The sequence below is a fragment of the Falco naumanni genome, chromosome 10 (genome assembly GCF_017639655.2).
Source record: "Falco naumanni isolate bFalNau1 chromosome 10, bFalNau1.pat, whole genome shotgun sequence".
Lineage (NCBI taxonomy): Eukaryota > Metazoa > Chordata > Aves > Falconiformes > Falconidae > Falco > Falco naumanni.
Window position 1 is genome coordinate 34003373 of NC_054063.1, and position 13326 is coordinate 34016698.

The window sequence follows — 13326 nt, forward strand, 5'->3', positions numbered from 1 at the left end:
GCTCTCCATTGGGCATTTCCTCTGTCCAGCTCCAGAGACGTCCCTGGCTGGAGGGGCTGGCGAGTCGCTGCTGTAACTGTCATATACATGCAAGGAAAACCCGTGTTGAACCGTCAAAGGCAGAGCCAAGAGCATTTGAAAGCTTCATTAGCCGGGCTTTGTTCTGACGGTGCAGTCAGGCGGGGAAATAATGCCGTGAGTGTTATCAGCCATGTGCAGGAGGTGGTTGCGTAGCAACCCCGATTGGGGTACCGTGCTGCTTTTCTAAGAGGAAAAAAGAAATAATAATTTTCTTCAATTTAGAGGCATTGCAAACAGGAATTCATTATTGATGAAAGATTCACTTAGGTTTTACATCTCGTAAAGATATGGCAGGCGATGTTGGCCTCGTTTTAGCATCATGTAGGTGCAAACTCACAAGTTAAATGAGCCTGGGACAATCTAGGTTCTGTTTGTGTTTTCAGCTGCTCTTTTCCATCCCTTTGTCCTGCTGGTGCTCAAAACGGGATGAGGACTAGAGATTTCATGGCTTCTTTCAGACCTGATGTAAAGGCATCTCCATGGAGCCCTCCTTGGTATCACATTGATTATTACTGGTGAGAAGGGTGACCATGTTCCCTCTTCCCTCCGAGCCCTGTTTAGAGAGTGAAGTGCAGAAGGAGGATGGTTCTGCTGCTGCATCTCCATGTCAGGCTGGAGAAGTGGTCAGGCTTCAGAGCCCCTTCAAAGCTGTAACACCTGTGAGGTGTTACGGACCATTGGATGCATGGATAGGAAATAGATTCACCAACCTGCTGCTTTTCTGGAATTCTAGATGGTGAGATTGAGGTGACAGAGACTGGCCAGGATTGTTTTGAAGAGGAGCATGATTATGTGGCACAGGTAAAAAATGAGTGGCAGCACTGAGGAGTGCGATTGCCGAGTGTGCAGGTAGGACAGGACATCCCATCGTCTCCCTGCCCTGCTGCAGCTCTAGCTGTCTCACACAGAAGGGGCACAAAGAACTTCAATCTGCAGCTTTGGTGTGTATTGTAATAACAGGGGTGGGGATGGAGGCATTTTGCCCTGAAAGAGCAATTGGGCTGCCGAGGCATCACGTGGGCATCCCTAATGAATCTGCCTAGGTTTGGTGGCTAGGTACCAGGAAGCACGCTATCAGTGTGCCATTCGTCGGGGCAGTGTACCTGGCTTTCCACACAAACCTGCCTGGGCTGGAGCACCTGCCCTTGTACGCTCCTCCCTGGGTGCCTAAGGCAGTGCTAGCACAGAAAGGGCATGCCTGAGCGCTACCGAGGGAAGATATTAAACAGGGAATTAACAACTGCAGAATATTTATTGTGCGCCTGTGGCTCTGTACGGTAATGTGCAAATCGCTGTTCTATTTTTTTGTTCACCTGTTAATATCTGTGCTGCCAGGGTGTGCAGATAGCAGCAGAAGGGTGCTGGGTACTGGCAGTGAGGTTTGGGATCCGTGAAGGAGGAGACCTGAAATGAACATCCTCCGTGCAGTCTCACCTACTAAGAAAGTGGAGGCATTTTCTTTCACTGATTAGTTCATCAAGTGGCAGCAAGTAGAAAGAATATTCTTTGCATATTGTGAAACTCCTTTCTTTGCTTCAACTTTAGTCTTTCAATATGGAACAATAATACATTTTCCCTTCTTGTTAGCAATTCAGTTTGCAGACTGATTCAGATTAACTCGGACTCTAACACTTCAAGAAAAAAAAAAAAACCCAACATAGGAGCTCAGGATGTTTGTGAAAAGCAATTTCCTCAATGCCAGGCAGTTTAATAACTCTACAGCCATGGCATTCAGGCTCATTTATTTCGAGCTATGTTTCCAAACTGCGACGGGTCAATAATAAATAAGGCAGTGTGGCAGATTTTGCATGGCAAGAGCTCATTTCAAAGAAAAGAACACAGGCAAGTTCAGTTGGGAGTGCAGAGAAAAGTGTAGCTCTTAGGTCCGCCAAATTAAAGGCTCATTTGAGAAGCCAAATATTCTGATAATTAATATTTCCCTGCACATGAAAATTTGGAGATGTATATGGCAAAAGGGAGAAAATTCTGCTTCTCTGTCATCCAAACAGTTTTGCTGCTTGTAACAGTAGAATTATTCTACGTATCAGTCTGGATTTTTCCTTTAATCACGTTCATGGTGGTGAGAGGCGTGTAGCCCCAGGCAGTCTTTTGCACCTGAGACCTCAGACCTATTCAAGCAATAAATACACACATCACAGTGTGTTTCAAAGGACTTGTTAAAAATATTGGAAATCAGTATCTTGTAGGAAACAAAGTGAGTTAATACTATTTGTTGAAAACACCTTTTACAAACCATGTGGGACAGTGAGCAGGTCAACCTGAATGTGCAACAACATTCACCTGTCTCCTGCTTCCCTCCGTGGATATTCCAGCAGACTCGTCGGTGGGTTTAGGTTTGATTATCTCCCTTTGAAGCATGGAGCATGCTAAAAACTGAGCTGAATGGCTTTGCTTTGTGTCCTGCTCTACTTACCCAAACTTTTGGCTCTGCAGCTCAGGGAGGACTTTTCTTCTGCATTTACCACGTTCAGGGTAGCAGGTTCAAAGTGTAAATAAGCTTCAAAGGGTTGGAATAGCCAGATTGTCATTAATATACAGGGAGTGGGAAATTGGCTTCTGTTGGTGAAGTTTCCTTTCGGATTACCCCCCGGTGGAAGGATCCCCCCTTCTTTGCGGACTGTGAAGTGCTGGAGATTGTTCCTTGCTAATGAGAATATTGAGCCCGATTAAAATGTTATTGAACTCACTAATATTTAAGACACACCTGTTGGATAATTTGTGTGAGTAATCGAACAGGCTGTCCCTGCTGTTTGTTGAGGTTTCACTGTGGCTGGCCAGCGAGCTGTGCTGGCTCTGCTTTTATTTTGATTGAATGGTAAATTTATAATTCAGGCACCCAGCAGGAATGTTTTTGAAAACTTTATGAAAAATCCTAACTTTGTCATAATATTCCTGAGTGGTCACTTGTTAGAAGCTCATACTCTGAATCCCCAGGAGCTGTTGACATGTTTTATTTATCTGTGTACCTTAAATCAAAGCTCCCAAGTGCGGGCTGCAGGACCTAGGTTGATGTACTGTTTCTGAGCAGGCTTGCCACGGTGACCTTCCCCTTCTCCAGCTGGGGAGAAAGAACTGCACTAAAGGTCCTTGGGGTCTTTTGCCCATCGATGAACTTGCATGTGGAGTTTCTGATGTGAAACAGGAGCTTCAGTGGTGGTCGGGGTGACGCTGGAGCTATGGGTAATGCTGTCTCCAGTGGCTGTGTGAGTAATGGTACCAGCTGTGGTGGGCTGCCGGGGCTGGACACCAGGTGCACCCCAAAGCTGCTCTGTCACTGCCCTCCTCGGCTGGGCAGGGACAGAAAACAATGAAAGGCTCATGGGTTGAGGAAAGGACAGGGAGATCCCTCAGCAGTTACTGTCATGGGCAAAACAGACTTGACTCTGGGAAATTAGTTTAATTTGTTATAAATCAAGTCAGAGTAGGATAATGAGAAATAAATCTAATCTTAAAAATACCTTGTCTCCACCCCTTGCTTCTTCCTGGGCTCAGCTTCACTCTCGATTTCCCTCTCTCCTGCCCTGGAGTGGCGCAGGGGCTCAGGGAAGAGGGGGTGCCCATTCCATTGCTATGGGGCCACCTGCTCCAGCACAGGATGCCCAGGGGGCCACAGCCTCCTGTGGGCACCCCCTGCTCCGGCATGGGGACCTCCTTGGGCTGCAGGTGGGGATCTGCTCCCCCGTTAACCTCCACGGGCTGGGGCACAGCCTGCCCCACTGGGGGCTTCACCACAGGCTGCTGGGGAACCTGCTCCTGTCCTGGAGCCCCCCCTGCCCCTCCTGCCCTGGCCTGGGGGGCTGCAGGGCTGCTGCTCTCACAGTCTTGCTCCTCTGTCCTGCTGCAGTTGCTGCTGCACAGTTGTTTCCCACCCACCACCACCCACCCACCCCCCACCACCCACCCACCCCCAACCTCTTCTTACATATGTTATCCTGGAGGTGCTACCACCATCGCTGATGGGCTCAGCCTTGGCCAACAGCAGGTCCTTCTTGGAGGTGGCTGGCACGGGCTCCATCAGACATGGGGGAAGCTTCTAGTAGCTTCTCACAGGAGTCACCCCTGTAGCTCCCCATGCTACCAAAACCTTGCCACATAGACCCAGTACGTGAGCAAATCCAAAAATGTGTCTGTAACAGGAATTCTACTCAGGTCCATCACTGCCTGTTCCTGACTTGAATCTATGTTATTACAAAAAATATTACAGGGTTTTTATACTGGATGGTGATCTGCCTGTGACGCTTGGTGTGTCATTACCCTACAAGCACAGGTACCTACAAATGCTGTCAGTGCTGTAGCACTTCAGTAAGGCTGCTTCTGAGATCAAGACCTGGATCTTTAAAGAAACAAACATCTAACTCCTGACCTTCTAAGAAAGGTCAGGTATAAAATATCTTTACCTCTGCTGCCTTCTTCCCCTCTGTCCTAAAACCTGTGATCTCTGTGAATCGGGGCTGTTGGCCAGTATCTCTGCCACCAGAAGCTGGCAGGCTAGTGAGGCAGAAACATAATCCATCTTGACCTTGCACCCCCTCCACCGCTCCTGCTCAGTGCACGCAATTTGCCCTGTTCTGCCCGCGCGGCTGGGCCACGGGCATGTGTAGGTGTGGGTGCCTCCAGCAGGATGCAGGTGCAATACGCAGGGACCAGTACTGCTTCTCTGGTCATTAAAAGATTTTATTTTTTTAAAGCTACCACAATACATTGACTCCTATAGCCTGCTTACACTGGCAAGGATTAAACGGAAAGAATGTATTATGCCTCATCCTCCCGCAGTCCTATCCGCAAGGATGTCTCTGCTCTCAAAGCCATTTCTGAGTCATCGCTTGATGAGTTTGGCTGCAGGGGCTTTGACTAAGTCCCCATCATCGTCCGAGGGTTGCAGTGTGCCGTGAAGGGATGCCCGCTGTTACATCAGGAGACCAGGAACACGCATTGCTGACTGCTTCTTGGCTTCTTTTTTTATTCCTTTGATTTAAAGGCATTCTGGCATTGTGTGGGGATTCATTTTGCTTAGATATGCTACTTAGAGTTGTAGAGAGCAAGAATTACTATCTAAACTGTAATATTTTCAAGCATGGCCTCCGGTTGTGGATGCTTATGTTGTTTTATTCTTCCCTGTTCATGTTTTGGCTTGCAGGTGCTTTGCTCTCTATCTAGATTCGGAGGGGTATGACTGTTTCCCCTTCCCAAATATCCTGTCTGCTGCATACTGAAGGCTGAGGAAAACTTCTACCTGAAAAATTGTGCCTGCTTTAAGGCTTCCCTGCCTTAATCTCTGGTCAGGTGGCTGGAAGCTAAGTAAAAATGATGCAGAAAGGAGATAGTCTGCCAGCTTTAACAGTGTTCAGCTCTGGTGGTGTCCCAGCTGTCTCCAATCTTCACCTTGTTAGAGAACCCATTTCCATGATGATAATTATTTGACAGCTTTTAATCTTCCAGTGCAGATGTGACAAAATAGTTTCATAATCTGCTTCTGTGCATTAGGCTGCTCACTTCTATTTCTGGAGATCTGTGGCTGACTAATGTATGGCTTCATCCGACGGTGTGTGACACAGCCACGCTGGCTGTCACGGCTTAAGTCGAAGGGATGTAAATGCATCACTGTGATTTTTAGCACAAGTTGGAAACTTGAAGGAAAAAGCTACAAAACCCCATGGATAGCAGCCTGAAAAACTTTTGTATGAGTCACAGTAAATAGAAATCACAGAGTTTGTGTAGTAACCAGGGAAAGAGCAGAGGAGTGACATTCCTTGTGCTATCCATCTGCAACGTGATGGTTTTTAGTAGTGACAGAGGAACCTGTGGGCTTCGAGCCAGAGATGGGAAACGGTGACTCACTCGTGCTCCAGAGGGTGCGGAACGGCAGGCAGCGGCATGCTGCCTCTGTGGCAGAGGGTGCCACTTACTCAAGAAATCCCAAGATGTTTCTGTGAGTCATTTGTGGGAGGCAAAAGCACAGAGATGATGGCGAGTAATTTGAGCGTCGTGTCATCTGAGTATGCTTTGCTACAAAACTTGTGGGAAGGGGATAAAACATCGCAATCTAACAAAGCTTCATTGAGAGCAGTGCGGGGGAGCGTCTGATTGTAGGTCTGAATGTTTCATCATAACTTGCAGATGTGGTCATTTGACTCTGCATGCATATTTGTCCACAGCAGCAATACACCAACTTGGTATCATTAAAGCTGAACGAAAGAATGGTCAGACACTTATCCCAAGTAAGCATCTACACATTCACTCATTCCTAGATGACCAAGTGTGTTTAATTGAAAAACAACTGAAATTTAAACAGGTCTCCATGTACAGACAGCTTAAAATGAAGATGCAACATAGTTGAAATATAATCAATATCTTGATCCATACTTGAATTAATTTTTGGGAAGTGGCAGTGAGCCCTGTAGGGGGAAAAATGGTAAAAGACCTTTTTCTCTTGAGGCGATATCCGATTAAACAAGAAAGTTGGTAGAAAGAAAAAGCAATTTCCAATTGTGCCTAATGAATCTGCTAAAAAGCCTGTGAAAATGTGTGCATGGAAGGTTTTGGGAAAAGATTCTGGCAGTTGTTTTACTGACAGTAATAATACTTAGATATAGGTAAAGATGGAGGCTAAGTCCAAAGCTCAGTCTAGGCATAAATCCTATCATTTATCATCTGTGTTATTTTAGAAACAAAAAATGACTGACATACATGCTTAATTCAAACTAAATAGCCTATAAAACAAGTTCCCCAAGGCTAATAATAATAATATCAGGAGAAATGAGTATAAGGATGATTGAATACAGGATACACTGAAGAGTGAATATGGAATATAGATACATATCATGCTGGCGAGAATGGGCTGGTGTTTATGGTATGCTCGAAAGTCCAATCCATCATCTGACCAGAGAATGTAATGCAGTTAGAATCAAAAAAGATGCCTCTGTTTGAAGCAATACATGCACATTATAAAGCAGCAAATGCAAATAATCAATCAAAAGCAGCAAGCAGGCAAAAGTGAAATATCATCAAGCAATAATTCAGATCACAGCTGTGATTATGAGAAATAACCTTAAATCTGCTATTTAATTAATATTAAGCTTCTGGACGGGGCACACAAACCTTCTCAGGCTAATGTGATAATAGTAAGAGAAAACGTTATGTTCCTTCGCTATTTCAGTAAGTGAATTAACCATTCAGCAAAGGCTCTTGGATCTGGGTGTATAAACAATGTTCTCTTCACCCCAGTGCTGCTCAGGCAATGGCTGGTTTCCCAGGATCAAGCATCCCTTGTCAGAGACCCCAGTTCACACAGGGGCAATAGAGCAGGCTCGGTACCCCATCATCTTTGGGGTCCCTCTCTCAGCACTGGTCCACAGCTGCTATGTAGCCTGGTCTTTTCTGCTCCCCAGTGAAGAAGAGACATCACTTGTGTGACCCTCCTGAGCAAGGCTGGCCACAGCTGCTGCTTTTCCAAGGCTGGTGACTGAAGGTTGGTTGCCTTAGTGTAGGGTAAGGGTGCCCAGCTGAAGCACGGAGCTTCAGAAGAAATGGTCTGACATCTTTAGTAGCCCATGGTACATGGAGGGAAGTGGCTCACACCTGCTCCCGTAGCCTGGAGTTCATAGGCAGGCAGAGCTAAAGAACAGAGCTTTTTCTAGGTGAGGGCACTGACTGTAGATACATCTATCTTTGTAGTAAGGTTGCAGATTTACATCGTTAGTGGAGCGACTGTAATTCCCAAGTCTGGGAATCAAGCAGCTTCCATCACCTTCCCCTGTTCTGTGAGCGTGTAAGTGTGTGTGGTAAATGACCTTTGGAATGAAAATATTAACAGAAAAGGAAAACATGATTGTAATTTATGAAATGTTAGCTCAGATGCCTCTAGGGGAGAATAGACCTTTCAGTCCTGCAAGCTGATACATCGCTGGGGTGCCTGCATTGACACAGGTGCATTTAAAGAGTCAATTAAGGGGAAACTGTGTATTTACACAGCCTGGATTAATTTTATGTTTTGGCAACTTTCTTTTTAAACAGTTGAGACTACTGATATTTCTTAAAGAGGCTGCTTGTTCAGAAAGTACTGGTGAAGGTACCAGAGGAAAGAGGTGAGGCACAGACCTCTGGTAACAAAGCATTTAGGTGGACACTCCGCTCTGGGAGAGCATCAGTCTGAACAGCCACTGCACGTGCTGGAGAAACCCTGGATGGTGAGATTTGGGCACTTGGATGAAAATGGTGTTGGCAAATGGCTGCAAATCACTGTCAAATTTCCAGGAATGTTATCTGAAGGAGAACAAAGAAAGCAGGTGCTCTCCTGGCAGTTCCTTTGTGCAATTCAGTTTCCCGGGTAAAAGCCCTGAGTTTCTATTTTCATTACTGGCCAGGAGCTTCTGCGTAGGGCTATAAAAACCTTAAAAGACTCTCTTTGAACTTTGAGGCAGATCAGTACAAAATGGAATGGGGGCAAAATTGTTTATTGCTGAGGAAAATACAGCACTGTGAATAATAAGGCAGAAAATGCAGCTGAGGGCTCAAATTGAATCTCTATTATGCCTATGATTAAAAGTAATGTGCTAGGAAAAGGGGATTACAGAAGGGTTTCTGTGCTAGGTTGGATGGCTAAAACCACGATGATTGCGGCTGCTAAGCCCTCATTGGCCTGGCTTGATATCTAAATTATAGGCCTATTACTCAGAAATGAGCTTGATGCTCTGTCTGAAGTGCAGAGCCCTTCTGCTGCCCAGCTGGCTGGTGGAGGATGGTTCTGCTTGAGGCTTGGAAACTCTCTGTCTCTTTATTTTCCTTGACAACAAAGGGTTTGTAGTACTTTGCGTGACCACGGAGCTGCTAGGGCTCCTTCTTTGTCCTTTTGGCCATGGTGAACAGGAGAAGAGCTTGTTTGATGCAGGAGAGTAGTTACATCCCTGGGGCTGATCAAACACCTGCCCAAGTTACTCATCTCTTCCCCAGTCTGTGGGGCTGAGCTGGTGCCTTCCCTCTGAAGCACTCTGTGGGGCTAGGGCTTGAATGATCTGAATTGCTGCTTTCCTTGAAAAGCTCAGAAATACCAAGCCAAAGGAAGGGAAAGAAACTTTGAGTTGACCTAGCTCAGACTGACAAGGTCCTGGTCCAGCAGGACCAGTGAGCAGAGCAGGTGCAGGAGAGCGGTGTTGGATGAATGGGATGAGGCTGATGAGTTACAAGGGTTGGATTTTGTTTTGTTTTATTAAAAAAGTCATTACAACCTTGAACATATTACTGGCCCTCTCAGCATCTCTGACACCATGTATAGAACAGGATAATAATATTCCTTTGATGTATTTTGGTCTGGGCATATTACAAGATCTTTTGCCGGGGTATGTGTGTGTGTAAAGGGGTATCAGGTTTGGTTAAATTTTCTGGATTGTAATAAAATACCATAACAGGTACAGTATCCTTGCAAAGAAACACAGAAAGTGATAGAGACCTCTTCACAATCACCTGGTAACTGTCAGCAGGTACTCTGCACCCCTGTGCAGTACTGAGGGTCTACAAAGATACTGCTTAATTTTACCTTAACAACTTCACGCTAAAGTTTGTTTGGTTTTTTTAAAAGATGCTAAAAATTCAGATATGTATGGGTTCTTACAGTCACCCGCACTCCCACGGTAAACCTCCAGACACTTCATGAGTGATTGCTTTGTTTTAAAACTGCTTTTTTTTTTTTTTTTTTGCTGTTGTTTGTTTATTTGTTTGAATTCCCTTTATTAATGAGGGTAATGTATGGGGAGGCAGTGTAAGATTTATCATGTTTTCAAGAATAAACTTGCATGTTTTTAAGTAGTTGGGGTTGTAAGTGATGGCTGAGGAGCTGTTACTTGGCAAACATAATTAATTACATTTTAAATCTATCTAGGCTTGAATTTGGGAGATGCTGCTTTCTGTTTAAAACAAAATTGTTTTCTGGGATGAGAAGATTTCAGTGATGTGTTTTTATTTAGTAGGCTCAAGGCACTTTTTGCAAACTTCAGAACCATTCAGCATCACAAGCTGTTTCCTCCAGGAAATCTTTCCTGCTTCGCATCCTCAGCCCCCCAAAGCCTTGATCTGGGAATTGCTGCTATCAGCTGCCTGCAGTGTTCTGCTCCCAGCTTATCTTCTCCTGACACAGAAAGGACACTGTTAACTGCTAATCAACCTCGAGCCCACAGATCTCCCAGAAACATCAACAGTATCTGCATTGTCCCCTCTTCTTTCTTTCCTTTTTATCTCATTGGGTGGGGGGAGCATCTCTTACTGTCTGTTCTTTCCCGAAGCTTAAAAATTGAAGCACAATTTGTTATGCTCATTGCGTTGCTGCGTTGACATTTAGCCGAACCTTACTTTTAAGCACTGAGCTACTTAAATTTGGAGTTACGGGGCACACAGTTACCCAAGCAGTCTTCAGACATCAAAGTCAGATCTCCCTCCGGCACCAGTGACACCAGCTCGGTGGGGTAGCCCTGCTTCCACCGTGGGTTTGTCACTGCTTTAGGGGCCGTGCTGCAAATCCTGTTCCCTTGGAGCCCCAGGCAGGTTGTTGGCTGCTTGGTGTCACCTCTGGGTCACCTTCTTGTTAGTGCCAAGTACTTTGGTGACCTGGTTCTGGGACGTGGGTGCCCTGCGGAGCTCAGCACCTCTGCTGAGGGTCAGGTATGACAAACTGTAGCTCCTCACTGAAGGACAGAAGTAAAGATGCTGTAGTGAGAACTAAGTCTTCTGCAGGGGGACAGGCCAAATTGACATTTGGTGTGTTGCCCACTCTGGTATTTTGAACTGCGGTATCAAACCTGTGCTAAGTGCACCCTTTCAAGCCTCTGTTGACCTTGATGTTCCTTGGATTATTGAGTTTAAAAAAATACACAAAGAAAACTCAGCTTTTCTTTCAGTATTCCTGTTGCCACTCCTACTTCTTCTGCTGCTCTGGCTGCCTTTGCCTGGGACATTAATATCACCGTTGTCATCACTGTGACAAAACATGGCAGGAATAGCAAGTGCTTCTGCAGGAGAGTGAGGGCAGAAGAGGACTTGGGTCTGGGGGACTTAGAGTTGTCCAAGGAGAGTTTGGCAGATGAACCTAAGCATGTGGTTTGTGTTTTGGTGATTTTACTGAAAAATCATGTCATATGTGTGGGGTAAATCTCCAGCTCTAAGTTTTGTGTGATTTGTACTGTCTTTAAAGGGGGAGAAATGGTTTGAAGTCTGAAGGTGCAGCCCGTGGTGTCAGGCTGTAAAGGCTCCAGTCCCTGGTGAACAATGCAGCACTGGTCCGGTGTGACCGTGTGATGCTCAGCTCCATAGTGAGGACAAGGCAATGACATCTGCTTTGGTTTGTGGGTCTGGTATGACTGGTTCATATGAATTTTCCATAGTGCCTTTGTGGTTAATGCAAACCAGCATGTGCCCATGGTGAGGTTTAGCCTGGCTGTGCTAGATCCCAGCCTCTACCCTTCTGTGTCTTGTTATTCAATGTGAGCAAACAAGGTCAAAGGTACAACAACTCCCCCCTCTGTCTTTCACAGTTCTTCTGCTGTAATTTTTTAAGAGCCAGTCATGTGTGAGATCAGGCAAAGGTTAAATTGTAAGGTTCTCTTAGCCAAGGAAATACTGAACTCCTAGCCTGAGGCAGGGGTATCTAACCTGAGCTGTTACATTGCTTGTTAGATTCTGGTTTTCCATAGGCAAAACATATTGACAGCATAATCTCACTACCCTTGTTTGCTGCAAGGAGTGATGGATTTTAGTCAGCCTGTGTAAACCTGATCTAACACACCCTGGTAACACGTTATCTATAGTCTGTCCGATTTCGGGCTGCCAAAAATGGGTGGCATTCCCCTTTTACTGACTGACACTGAGAAGAAGTGGTTTGTTTCTCTGCATCTAGCATTTGGTGAGTGGGAACTAGGAATTATTAGATGTCTTTTCAGATTTATGCCACTGCAGGTGAACAAGGCTTGTGTTTCTTGCGTGTGTATACAGGGCACAGAGCTGACGTGTGACGTGTCTGTGAGTGCTGGCCGGTTGCCTCTGCTTCGTAAGGAAATTGAGAAAATTTAACTTCCATTATGTGAGTTCACCCCCATTGAAATTTATACAAATGCAGCCTGAAGGCATATTGCTATAAGCATCATAGGTAGTGGGGTGCTTGGGTGTGCTGGCAGACTGAGGGGGAGCCTGTAGCTGAATAATGTCACAGGCTTTGCTGATCCTGACAAGCCTTTACATGGATTTTCACGTGAAAATGAAGTTCTAGCACAGTAAACTGCATTAAAACTGCAACGTAGGACCATCCGTATGGACCATCTGGCAGTCCCAACTGAATCACTGAGCCTGCAGGGCTCTGTGTCCAGTGACATGCGGAGGGAAACCATGCATGAACAAAAGCATTGCTCATTTTATCAGCAGGAACGGTGCTTAAATATGACAAAGGGTCTTAAAGTGACAGTTATTTTCCATGAAATCTCTTGTAGTTATTTTTTCTCCAATGGTGATATAGGCAGACCTTGCCTCTACAACGTGCTGTGTTTTTCTTGACCCTGCATAGATGCTGCCATACTCTGTTTTCTGGTCCCTGGTCTCATGATGAAGGTAGTGATTTCTCTACCTGATCTTTCCAGATTTCCTGAATGTAGATTAGATTTGTAATCAGGTAGGAAAATGGCAAGAAGTCCAGCAATGTTGCCCAAGTCTCAAATATTCTTTGAGATGTGGCTTGACAGAGCCCCATCTCAACAGAGGTGGCTGTTTTCTTTCTGCCTATTCCTTCTAGGCATCCCTGTCTAACTAATGTATTTGTAAAATAAATATTTTTGGTAATCAGTCACCACATACTGTTACAGAATAGCTCCACACTTCTTTAAACAGCCATAAGACCCATTTTTACGATGAGTGCCGCAGTGGAAGTGCGGGCAGTGGTACAGCCACAGCAGGTGAAAACCCATCCCTGTTTCAGCTGAGGCTCAAACTTTGATAGCCACCTTCCAGGTGACTTGCTGCCTTCTAGTTGCCAAATTAAAATATTTGGGAGCCCAAAGGAGATGAATTTAAGGTATTAAAGCTGTCAGCATCTAAGGTGAATTTTGGAAGAAAGTATAGCTGACCTTCCTTTTCCTTAAGCATACTGCTTGTTTCTCCGGCGTCTGTACAACATGTGCCCCTGCAGACAGAAAACAATCTTTGCTTTCACATTGGAATTCAGATAAACAAAGGCCCCATCCGCTACCCCCA